Source organism: Hemicordylus capensis, chromosome 1, assembly GCF_027244095.1.
Source record: "Hemicordylus capensis ecotype Gifberg chromosome 1, rHemCap1.1.pri, whole genome shotgun sequence".
Classification (NCBI taxonomy): Eukaryota; Metazoa; Chordata; class Lepidosauria; order Squamata; family Cordylidae; genus Hemicordylus; species Hemicordylus capensis.
The window spans coordinates 169,282,840-169,294,865 of NC_069657.1; the positions used below are offsets into that span (position 1 = coordinate 169,282,840).

A 12,026-nucleotide genomic window follows, 5' to 3' on the forward strand; every position below is an offset into this window, starting at 1 on the left:
ACACACTGTGGAGTAGAGCTGCTTTTGTTTCCCATGCATTCAGGACTTAGCTTCTTAGGTTTGCTTCTGTCTCCACAGCTGCAGGAGCCCCCTTAAGGGTGGAGTAAGGTGCCTAACTTTGAATTGTCAGTGGTTTGTGAATTCAGACACAAAGCCGTATTTAGCGCAAATGGTGATTTGCAAACCGGCTTGAAACTACAGTTTCCGATAACTGTGGTTTGTGGCCAGACGTTGCTTCAGGTGGTTTTGTGTTGTGCCTGAACCTTTGAGTGTTTCCATGTCTACCAGCTTGAGTGAGGTGATGGTGCTGGCTATCCTTATGCAAAATCTGTTTTAGGGTTGCTCTATACCCTTATTTTAAAGGAGATTCTATGTTTCTGGATCATCACTATTCTGTAGAACACAATAGATGCCTTCAGTTTTGCACATCAAAGTGCTTTGTGGTCATATTTGGCATTTTACTATGGCCATTTTTGCCTCTACTTTGTTTTTATTCACCCTGCAAGAGAATGCCACCACCCAAGAATAGTCCACCCACAAATGTGCAAATATTCTTGGAGGGGGGATTTGAAACCAGACTTTAAAAATGCCCATTATAATAAGTACAATGCAAGGGTTATTTTTTTATTATTCTTCCCTCCCTACAGCTCTCTGTGCCTGCCAAAAATGTCTCTGAGTGCTGTGGAATCTTGAGGGACATATTTTTGGTGGTCACAGGGAACTGCAGAGGGAAGGGAGTATTGGTGAAAAATGTTGCCCCAAGTACAGGCAGAAGTGTTCTTCTTTGTACACGTCTTAGGCTGGATGCTGCCAACTGAATTAAGAGCAGGTTTTCTGTGTGTAAAAGAACCATGGTATATAACTTTATTATATAAAGTAATATTACTAAGTATTAAATGATGCAACATTCTAGTTTAGACACAAGAGAGCCAGGATTGACTCTGGTTTTGTTTCTCTCCTGGCTTGAGGCACATGTCCTCTTCTCTGTGTGAGAGGGAGGACGGATCTTATTTCCAATCCTGGCTTAGAGCAAGCCAGGATATCTCATTGCATCCAAACAACTGTTATCCGTTCATTGTAGCTAGAATTTCCAAAATAAACCAGGACCTGACCAACTTCAAGTCCTTGTTTATTTTGAATCTCTTGGAAGAATGAGCTGAGATCATCAAGCTCAGATGTAACTGGAGATCCTGGCTTGTTCTAAGCCAGGACTGGAGGTAGAATTCTCATTCTCCTCAGGAGCTCCTGCGGCTAGGAGATATGCAAAGCTAGGATTCAACCTGGACCCTGGTGTGCTTTTTGAACCAGGCCAATAGGTTATCTGTTTGTAAATGGGCTTGGGGCTTTGCAAGTGATCACAGGCACTACAGCTGCGGAAATTCCATCTTGTATCTCATCAGGATCATCCACCATCAAGTGACTCTTGTACTCTTGTTTCATGTCCGCCCACTGGCCAAATTCTGCTATGAGTTCAGTTCTCAAATTACAAATACTTTCACTATATCAACCAAACTGCATGGGTGTTTACTTTCCATTTTGAAAAGTTGCCCAGTAATTAGCTGTATTTGCATCTAGAATACTTAAATTCTTGCATGTTAAAAGGAAAGCTCAGTTTTCCCCCCCTCAACAGACTTCCAAATATCCCAGCTCTAGTCTTCAATGTATTTTACCTAATATTCTTTCACGTTTACAGAGAGCCAGACAGAAATCTCTAGACGGTTGGGCCACAGCCTTTTGTGTACTTACATGGAAGCGTCTCACTAAACTCTGTGAAATTTACTCATGAATACACACATTCTGTGTGTGATTTATGCTTCTATAAAGACTTTAAAAAAAATTACGAGCCAACGTGTTTTGTTCATCACAACTAGTCAACATGCATGCTTGTTCAGAAAATAAGAAATTCAACTTGATTTAATTGATTAAATTAACCCTGTTCTCCATCTGGTCGGAAGTTGATTCAACAAACAGCTTGCTCATGCTGTAGTGGGTATAGCAGTAGTTATAAATAAAATAAAATAAAATAATAAAATAATATATATATATATATATATAGAGAGAGAGAGAGAGAGAGAGAGAGAGAGTAGTTGAATGTTTGCTTTGTTACACATTGAGAATTTTGTAGAATGCTTGTTAATTTATTTGGCTGTTCTAATCCGTTCTTCAAATATATACATTCTCTTCTTTATTTGTAGTTGGATACAGAGGTGTTGTTCTACCTGTAGCTGGATTAGATGGAATTAACTACTTGCCTCCTTTTAGTGCACAGATGATTCTCCATGGATAAATATTTAATAGCTGTCAAATCATTTCATTTGTACATGTTCATATTAGTGAAAAGAACTGCAAAATACCGATCTTCGTAATAATAATTTCTATCCTTTAAATAAACTGCAGAGTATTTTTAACATGAATGTTGCATAAAGTTTGGAAGCTATTTAAAGAATATGGTGGGTGGCAAAGTTTAGCAGTGCAAATGAACTCATCTCTGAACTGCAAAAAGGTAGTGTTGCCTTTCCACTGTCAAATGCTTACAGAAACTGAAGAAATTCTAATACTTTTTAGATGGCAGATTTGCTCATGGTCCCCAGAATACATGCTAGGGTTGCCAACCTCCTTTCAAGCAATAGGACTGTGCTTCAGATTCTGGCAGATTTTTTAATGGATCTAGTTGTTTTTTTAAATCTAGCCCAAACAATTAGGATCCAGACAACTGACATGTGACAGGATTACTGGACTTCATGAAAGAGAAAGGGAAATGGCTGTGTTTTTATTCCCTTTACAAGTAAGATACTTAGGACAGAAATGGAGCTGCCTGAGACAAATAAAGATGTGGTTAAATAACTCTGCCTCTGGATATCCTACTCTAGGCACCATGGTTAAATGTCTAGGTGCCATGGGTTCCTGGAACCTGGGATTGTCAAGCCCTGCTTTGCTTTGTCTGACACTTACTAGGCAAAGCATTTTGTATCCTAACCTGGTGGCAAGATTAGGAACAGTCCTCAGCTCCATAGCATTCTGAACCCTTTATTGCACAAAGAAGGCAGTGCCAAAAACTGAATATTGCAGAGAGACTGCTCCTTACTCTGGATGTAAGGAACAGTCTCTGTGCTATATTGCTTAGCCCTGGAGAGGAGCCGCAGGACCTAGACGTTTTAACCTAGACATCCACCATCGCAACATGGCAGAGAGGTCATAATGCCTGAATAGATTCTTTGTTACCAAGAGGTTACCTTCTCTTTCTAAAATAGTTTCTTTGCTTGTAGTTGAGCAGTGTTTGACTTGGTACTTTGGGACCATTTCCCACAGCCATGTTGTAAATCGAGTTCCATGTGAATAGACACGGGATAATTTCAGTTGACTTGTCGTATGATCCTTCAGTATACTGTACAATCCAGTTGTTAATGTGGTAAACCATAATACCAAATTATATCAGTGCATTTGAATACTGTTATGTTCAAAATATGCAAGTCCACAAAAACCAAGTCTGCAGTTGTTTTACCATGTAGTAACAATGCTTGGAATCCAAAGACCATTGCACCCTCATAAGAACAGCCCTGCTGGATCAGGCCCAAGGCCCATCTAGTCCAGCATCCTGTTTCACACAGTGGCCCACCAGATGCCGCTGGAAGCCTACAGACAGGAGTTGAGGGCATGCCCTCTCTCCTGCAACTGGTACTCAGAGGCATCCTGTCTTTGAAGCTGGAGGTGGCCTATAGCCCTCTGACAAGTAGCTGTTGATAGACCTCTCCTCCATGAACTTATCCAAACCCCTCTTAAAGCCATCCAGGTTGTTGGCTGTCACCGCATCTTGTGGCAGAGAATTCCACAAGTTGGTTATGCGTTGTGTGAAAAAGTATTTCTGTTTGTTGGTCCTAAATTGCCTGGCAATCAATTTCATGGGATGACCCCTGGTTCTAGTGTTCTGTGAGAGGGAGAAGAATTTCTCTCTATCCACTTTCTCTACACCATGCATGATTTTATAGACCTCTATCATGTCTCCCCTCTGGGACCATGTATGTCTTTAACAGCACTCCCCTGTGTTGCATAGCAAATGCTTTTGAAACTGAGCGAATTTTCAGAAAATTTGCTATTAAAAGTTAAAAAAACAAAACAAAAAAAGCATCCACTAGGCATGCCCAAGTTTTCGGATGTGCCTAAATAGCTCTTTAAGTCATGCTCAGGAAATCCACTAGTCTACTTCTCTGTGATGAGTGAAAAATGATGTCTGATAAGTGAAAAATTATCCTCACAAGTAATGTACCAACATAGCTCGATAAGTTTTTTTTTTTAAAGTCTGTCTGATGAACAGAGCCAACATTTCATGACTCCCAGTCAAACTTAATTATCCATATATTTTAAAGGATCGTGCTAACCAGCATTTAGTACTCTGATTTGGAATCTTATCTGTTCCATTTTAGATTATTTTGCTTTGCTCAGATATATGAAAGATTCTATTCCTCCTCTTCCTAACAAATCAAGCCTTTTCTGCTTGCAGAAAGAAGTGTTAATAAGTTCTGAAGGATGCAAATCCATTTGGAAATCTTCATGTGTAGTTTCAGGTGGTCCTTAAGGCCATTCTGAGAATTATTTTCCTCAGTAATTGCATTATTTGATAATTAGAAATCTTTTTATTTTCTTTCTCTGCCTTCAAGGAAATCAGGGGATTTTGTTGCATGTTTTGAATATGAGAAATATGAATACAATGAAATGAAAATGTTATTTATGCAATAGTGTAAAGTTGCGAGCTCATGCTTAGATGAGCATAACCCCCTGCTAACTTGGCAAAGAGGCACCTTTTAACATGGTGATTCTCTTTATTTAGTAGGGGAAGAGTAACTGGCCCTGTCCACCCCCAGCATATTACGTCCAGTGACTGTTGTCTATCTTATGTTTCTTTTTAGGTTGTGAGCCCTTTGGGGACAGGGATCCATCTTATTTATTTATTAATAAATAATAATTTATTTACACATTTCTCTGTGTAAACTGCCCTGAGCCATTTTTGGAAGGGCGGTATAGAAATCAAATTAATAATAATAATAGATGCCAATACAGGTGGCCCTCATTATCCGTGGTCCTGGCACCGGTGGTTTCGTATATCTGCGGCTGGGCCATGTGCACCTAGACTCCTTTTTCACGGATCTAAAAATACTTGAAATTTGCTGATCTGCAGTGCCTAGGTGACTTGAAATGACCTCCAAGGTCATTTCCAGCCACCATTTTGCTGAACAGAGCCATTGCTTTATTGCAACTCTCCCCCCCGCCCCGCAATTCCCATTCACTCAAGGTCTCATCTATTATATTAATTCTCTTAGACGTGCCTCTGTGGGGATGCGTCCCGGAAACCCAGCAGATTGGCTGGGCAGCGGACGCGCCGGATTGGCTAGGCAAGGGAAGTGGTCGCTTAGGGAGGACAGGAAAAGAAGGAAAGCGGCTTCGGAAGACTCGTGCTCACTAGAGGGAGGGCCATGCAGGAAGGAGCCGGCTGAACGCTTGGCTGCTCAAGGAGGTGGCAGCAACGGCCAGCGGGGAAAACACAAGCAGCCTAGAAAGCAGCGGGGTGGGGCGGAAGCACGAATGAGAGAGAGAAAATGAGAGAGAAAGAGGGAAAAATGGAGGAGGGAGCAAGCTGGGGCAGAAGGCTTGGGGGGAGAGCGGGCTGGGGCAGAAGGCTTGCGGGGAGAGTGGGCTGGGGCAGAAGGATTGGGGGGAGAGTACTGCGGAGGCAAGCGGTGAGCCGCGGAGCTGGTACTTGGCCCAGCGGTGGGCCTGCCAGGCGGCGGGTCCTGCCCCGCCCCGCCCCGCCCCGCCCGCGGAGGCCAGGCGGTGTTGGGCCTGGCTTGCCTGTGGAAGCCAGGTGGCGGGCCACAGAGGCCAGGTGGCGGGCCACAGAGGCCAGCTTGCCCATGGAGGCAAGGCACCCGTGGGAGGCCAGGGCGGGAGGGAACCAGCCAGCAAAACATCCCTGTTCGCTGCCTGGAAGGAGGAGCAGCAGCGGCGGGGCGCTTTGCGGCCACCCGCCACCTGGTAAGGCCCGTGGCAGCAGAGGTAAAGAACTCAGTGCGGGGATGGGGAGGGCAAGAGACAGAGCGAGCGAGAGAGGTGTGTGTGGGGGGAAGAGACAGAGCCAGCCAGCGAGAGAGGCGTGGCGGGGGGAAGAGACAGAGCCAGCCAGCGAGAGAGGCACGGGGGGGGGAAGAGACAGAGCCAGCCAGCGCGAGAGGCACGGGGGGGGGAAGAGACAGAGCCAGCCAGCGCGAGAGGCACGGGGGGGGGGGGGGAAGAGACAGAGCCAGCCAGCGAGAGAGGCGCGGGGGGGGGGAAGAGACAGAGCCAGCCAGCGAGAGAGGCGCGGGGGGGGGAGAGACAGAGCCAGCCAGCGAGAGAGGCGCGGGGGGGGGGAGAGACAGAGCCAGCCAGCGAGAGAGGCGCGGGGGAGGGGAAGAGACAGAGCCAGCCAGCGAGAGAGGCGCGGGGGGGGGAAGAGACAGAGCGAGCGAGAGAGGCGCGGCGGGGGGGGAGACAGAGCGAGCGAGAGAGGCGCGGGGGGGGAGAGTCAGAGCGAGCAAGAGAGGCGCGGTGGGGGGAGAGACAGAGCGAGCAAGAGAGCTGTGAGAGGACCAGCCAAACAAATTCTCCCAAATAACCCCCAAAAGGAAGTGAACTACCGCACAGATGCTCTGTGCGGGTTCAGCTAGTTATCCATGGTTTCATTATCGGTTGTTTTGGCCGAGAACGGAACCCCCACGGATAACAAGGGCCACCTGTAGTATTTACATTTACCTAGGTTTTGTATGATGTAGAGCAGTCATTCCCAAAGTTTTTCAGATCTCACAATATTAGTTACTCTTCATCTGTGAATCTCTGCCTAATCTTTTTCTTTATTGCTTTTCCTTCTCTTTGAAAAACAGAATCCCAAACTTCTAAACTTATAAAAAGAAGTGGTGGTGTATAAACATTGCTAGGTTGAAGTATGGCCTATTAGTGAGTCACAACCCAGTCTGAGGTAGGAATTTGGATGTAAAAAGCAAAAGTGTATAAAGACAGAAAAAAGCGACAGATAGACACAGAAAGGAATATAACAAAAGGAAAACATTTCTGAAAGCTATGGATTGTGATTCAAAATTTCTACCAGCTCCTCCCTCCAACCCTTGTTTTACAATTGGATTTGCTGCTTAATGCATGCATTTCCTTTTAAATATGCAAACAGTTTTGAACGGGTGTGTACTCCAAAGAAAAACCTGGTTAACCAAAACGTTTCCTTTCCTGCATTTGCACAGGAAGCAAAATAATGGTAGCTGCAGTTCTCTTCTGTGTTGTCTATGCCTTTCCGTTGTTGAAGTCACCCTTTTAAATTACGTTTTTGAAGACAGTGAAGACTTGTTCTGGTGTTTTACATTGGCAGTAGTAATAATAGTTGAAAAGCCTTACAACTTTTAAACGTTTGTGACTAAAATAATTTTGTGATAAAACACAGTTTTTTCCATGTCGCACACAACCTGTTTGTTTACATGAGGATTTCTATCCCAACAATCACCACCAGTTAAAACAATAAAGAGAGTTATAAAAGCATTAAAAAGCAGAACTTACAATAACAATCAGTTGCCAAAAATTGATCAGATATTGGATGTGTTGCTTAGATACTGTCACGTCCTGGCAGTTCTGATCCCACGGTGGGCCAGACTGAGCTCACTCCATGACGGATCAGAGGTAGTTGGCAGGAATAGTCTGCTTGATAAGCTAGGCATGCCCAACAGTAAATCAGGAGCTAAAGAACAGTTGTCAAGCAGGAAACAAGAGCAAGCTCCATAATAGGCTCTGCAGCACCTAAGACAATTACAGCATATAACTTAGAGTTCCATTCCAGAGCCAGACTTTTGTTTCTCATCCTGCCTTCTAACTATCTTAGCCTCTACTCCCTATAAGGAATGAGAATCCTTAAAGGGGCAATCTTCTTGCCTTGTACTCAGTTGCAATTCTGTTAATGCTGTATGGATTTTTTTTGCTTCTCTGGCAATGCTGATAAACGACTCTTGGTGTGAGGCCAGAGGTTACTCAAGACTTCTGGCTTGGGGTATTTCATCTTGAGAGCACTCCTGGATTGGTATCTGTGTCAGGACCTGTGTCAGGAAACCCCGCCCCCGCATTTTTGTCTTAACAAATGTTTAACTTTGTTTTTATTCTGTTGTAAACTGCCCAGAGACACAAGTTTTGGGTGGTATTAAAATGTAATAATAATAATAATAATAATACCCAAGATATCCTATCCTATCCTTTTGTGTCAGTGTCCTGGTTACTGCTTAAGATTGAGGGTCCTCATTTATTTATTTAGAGCCTGCGTGGTGTAGTGGTTAGAGTGCTGGACTAGGCCCGGGGAGACCCGAGTTCAAATCCCCATTCAGCCATGAAACTAGCTGGGTGACTCTGGGCCAGTCACTTCTCTCTCAGCCTAACCTACTTCACAGGGTTGTTGTGAAAGAGAAACTCAAGTATGTAGTACACCGCTCTGGGCTCCTTGGAGGAAGAGCGGGATATAAATGTAGTAATAATAATAATAATAATTTATTTATTCAGTTTCTATACTACCCTTCCAAAAATGGCTCAGGGCAGTTTACACAGAGAAATAACAAATTAATAAGATGCACCCCTATCCTCAAAAGGCTCACAATCTAAAAAGAAACGCAAGATAGACGCCAGCAACAGTCACTGGAGGTACTGTGCTGGGGGTGGAGAGGGCCAGTTACTCTCCCCCTGCTAAATAAAGAGGCACGTTAAAAGGTGCCTCATTGCCAAGTTAGCAGGGTCATGATAGTATATGCTAAATGACAGAAGTATAAAATGTGCAAAGTTTCTCACAGTGCCCAACCTTGATAAGGGATGGTTGAATAGATGGTGCATTTTTATACATAGGCATTTAGCCACAGCTTTCTGTTTGAACTGGGTTGAGAGGCCTTATGTTTTGGTGTAGACAGTGGGCAAAATGCACTCAATTCACGGAAAAGCAAATTTAGATCTACTTATTGTTCAGAGAGAGTACTTAAAATGAGTTATTGCATGGGATTTAAAGAATGTTCTGATCAAATAAGGATTGATACATTGCCCACACATGAAACAGCTTTCAAGTGTGTGTTCATTCTCTTTCTCTGGAGGGGGACATGACAGAACTAAATATATTATTTGCCCTTTTTATGCTTACAACGTTGTGCTCACAATAATAGTTGTCAGTAAAATGAAGAAAATTCTTTGAAAAAGCTTCATAAAAAGAAAAGTAAAAGATTTCTGTATTAATTAGATATCTCAAAATCTACCTCTGTTTCTGTTTTATATAAAAATGCTATTATCAAGCGTTTGGGAATAGCAATTCACCCTTTGTATTTGCATATAAAATTAAATCTAGAAGTGTGCGTTTGCCTTTATAAAGCATTATGGAATTCAAAAATGAGAAGGGATTGGTTTTGAAATGATCTAACATGGAATAATTCACTTTATTTAATGAGATCGCCATTTCAAGAGATCTTTAGAAGGTACATTTTCATAGAAAGAATAACAAAAGATAGGACTGAGATCCCACAAAGTTCAATTCTAACACTGCAGAATTTGAAAGTGTGCTCAAATTGCCTTTGAGGTGATGTAAAAGAGAAATTAAACATGTGTTGCTGGGTTCTAACTCAGGGCTGCACAGTTTGACCTTTCAGCTTTTCTTGGATTACAGCTCCCATCATCCCCAGCCACAGTGGCCAGTGGTCTGGGATTATAGGAGTTCAACATTTGTGGGAGAGCCTAAGTTGTGCAGCCATGTTCTAACCTGTTTCTTGGTCGGAAAAATGGCCATGGGATTCTCTTCAGCTGAAGAATGGATAGGCAAGAGAGAAAAGGGCAGTGTAACCTGGCCCTGTGGAAATGGAGGTCAACTCATGGTTTGTGTGTGTTGGATGGGCTAGGAATTATAAGTGACTTTCTAAAAAATATTGGACTTGGCCCCCAATACTCACCCCCCTTTAATTAGGAGATGTATTCATAACCCCAGCCTTTATATGTTTTCTTAATTTTTTTCTTTATAAAGAATAAAATAAAAAGCCACAGAACTATAGCCAGGATAATATGGTAGGGTGTGTTAACCAGGGCATGCTCCAGTTTGTTATGAGCATCTCCATCAATTAATGGGTGTCAAAATTCATCTTTCAGAATGGAAACTACTGTGTAATTGAATCCTGATTTAACTAATGAGAACCCATTCACAAGAGCTTTTGCTGCTCTAAATGCCTTTCTAGAGATGTTATACACACACACACACACACACACACACACACACCCCAAGTCAGTTTCTTTACCTTTGGGAGAATGTGTGTGTGATACAAGTCAGTCTTTTCAAGCTCGCTTTTAAGTCAAGAGTATTCCAATCTCTATGGTCTCCATTCTGAAAGCAGAAATTAGTGGTCAGGTTGTCTACAGAAATATACTGAATGAATGATTCCATCATTTTTGTTACCAACATAGCTTTTGCATTCCTGGGGCACCCTGTAAATCCTAATATTTACCTTTATTGAAAAATACGTATACATATATCAGAGCTTCTGAGATCTCCCTAAAGTAGAATATGACCACTCTGTAAACCAGGCTTGTAAATAGCTACTTGCCTAGTTTCCTGCAGCTTCTAGGCAAATAGAGAAGATATTCTTTATGTTAGGTAACAATGTTTGTTTGTTTGTTTACATTTTCAGGTTCATGTGCCACAGAGGAAAATATTGGCAGGTGAGCTATAAAACTGAAGGTGGTTTTCCATCTTCTTAAACTAGTGTTGGTTGGGAACAAAGGGTGAGAACAAGCCTTTGCAAATCTTTTTAAATAGTTGGAGTATTCTGTTGCTCAGTGGAAACTAATGGCTGGAGACATTTTTCTGAATTGCCCATCTACTGGCTGCAGGCTGGGGATTTAGATAACTGGCAACATTAGCATAATTGACATCAGTGCGAGAAGTTAGTCTTGACTAACTTGTCCCATTAATTTCAGTAAGACTTAGCTGGGACTAATTTAGTCTGGATGTTGCCCAGTGTTCTGTCAGTATATATCTGTGGCAGAAAATGCAGTAGCCAATTTTAATTTAGGAAGGGACAATGACAGAAAGATAGACTTTAGCTAGAGTTGGCTGAAACTGAGATACTCCTGTAGACTTTGAGGAATCTGATGCAGGACTCTAGTCTTTTCTTTGGAACTCCTTCACAAATGCTCTGCCTATACTTTTGTAAATAGGTATTAAAGTACCTTTTAACAATGCTTAGTTGCCAGGTCACTCTGATGACTGGACCTGGAACTATCGCACCTTTCTTTCTTCTCAAGTCATGCAAGAAAACAAGAAAAGCTGCACATCTTCTGCTTGTTGGCATTAGACTGCAGGCACAAGATTTTGAGATGCTGGCATTCAGTTAAGGAAGCTGTGGATGAACTGGGATTTGCAAATGAAAGAGAGTCAGCCCAGGAGTGGAGGCTGCCCGGGAGTACCTTGTGTGAGGTTTGTTTTAAGAATAAAGCCAAAAGTTTTGAAACCAACTGAGTGTTAAGCTTTTTTTAAAAAAAGCAGTTGCACCTTTTAATAGCAAAGGAATCTTTGTTACTGAGATGTTTTAAAGATTGGTTCTAATGCAGTCAAGGTTGTTTGCTTACAGCACACACTGTTTTTGTTAAGTCTGAAGAAGAATGTATGTTTCTTTCCCCCTCATGTGTTGGGAAACTGTGTCCAAATTATGTGTGTGTGCAATGAAATGCAGGCAAACCTCCTTACTCACGGGTTCCATTCACACCTACTACCGTGAATAACAAAACTGCGAATAATGAGGCATTGTGCCTATGGAATTGTGCCTAAGCAGAAAAAATGACAGTATTTTGCTCTGTGGGGTCTCCTTGTGCCCAGCAATGACTCCCAAACTGTGAAAAATTGTGGGGCAGAAATGCCGTTTAAAAAAGAAATGAGCCACAAAATGGATCCTGTTTACAAAATGGTGGCTGTAAGTGACCTTCATGGCCACTTA

The 12,026-nt window shown here is 42.6% G+C and overlaps 1 protein-coding gene across 4 annotated transcripts in view; it reads left to right on the forward strand.

Moving 5' to 3' along the window:
* MGAT5 (alpha-1,6-mannosylglycoprotein 6-beta-N-acetylglucosaminyltransferase) overlaps nucleotides 1–12,026 on the forward strand; it is a 209,587-nt gene that overhangs the window by 29,763 nt on the left and 167,798 nt on the right. The window contains exon 2 of one of the 4 annotated variants that reach the window (XM_053253628.1): nucleotides 10,722–10,752. The exons of the other annotated variants lie outside the window; for them this stretch is intronic. The gene's annotated coding sequence lies outside the window, so the exon portion shown is untranslated. The remainder of the gene's footprint in view (nucleotides 1–10,721; nucleotides 10,753–12,026) is intronic. 4 annotated transcript variants of the gene reach the window in all.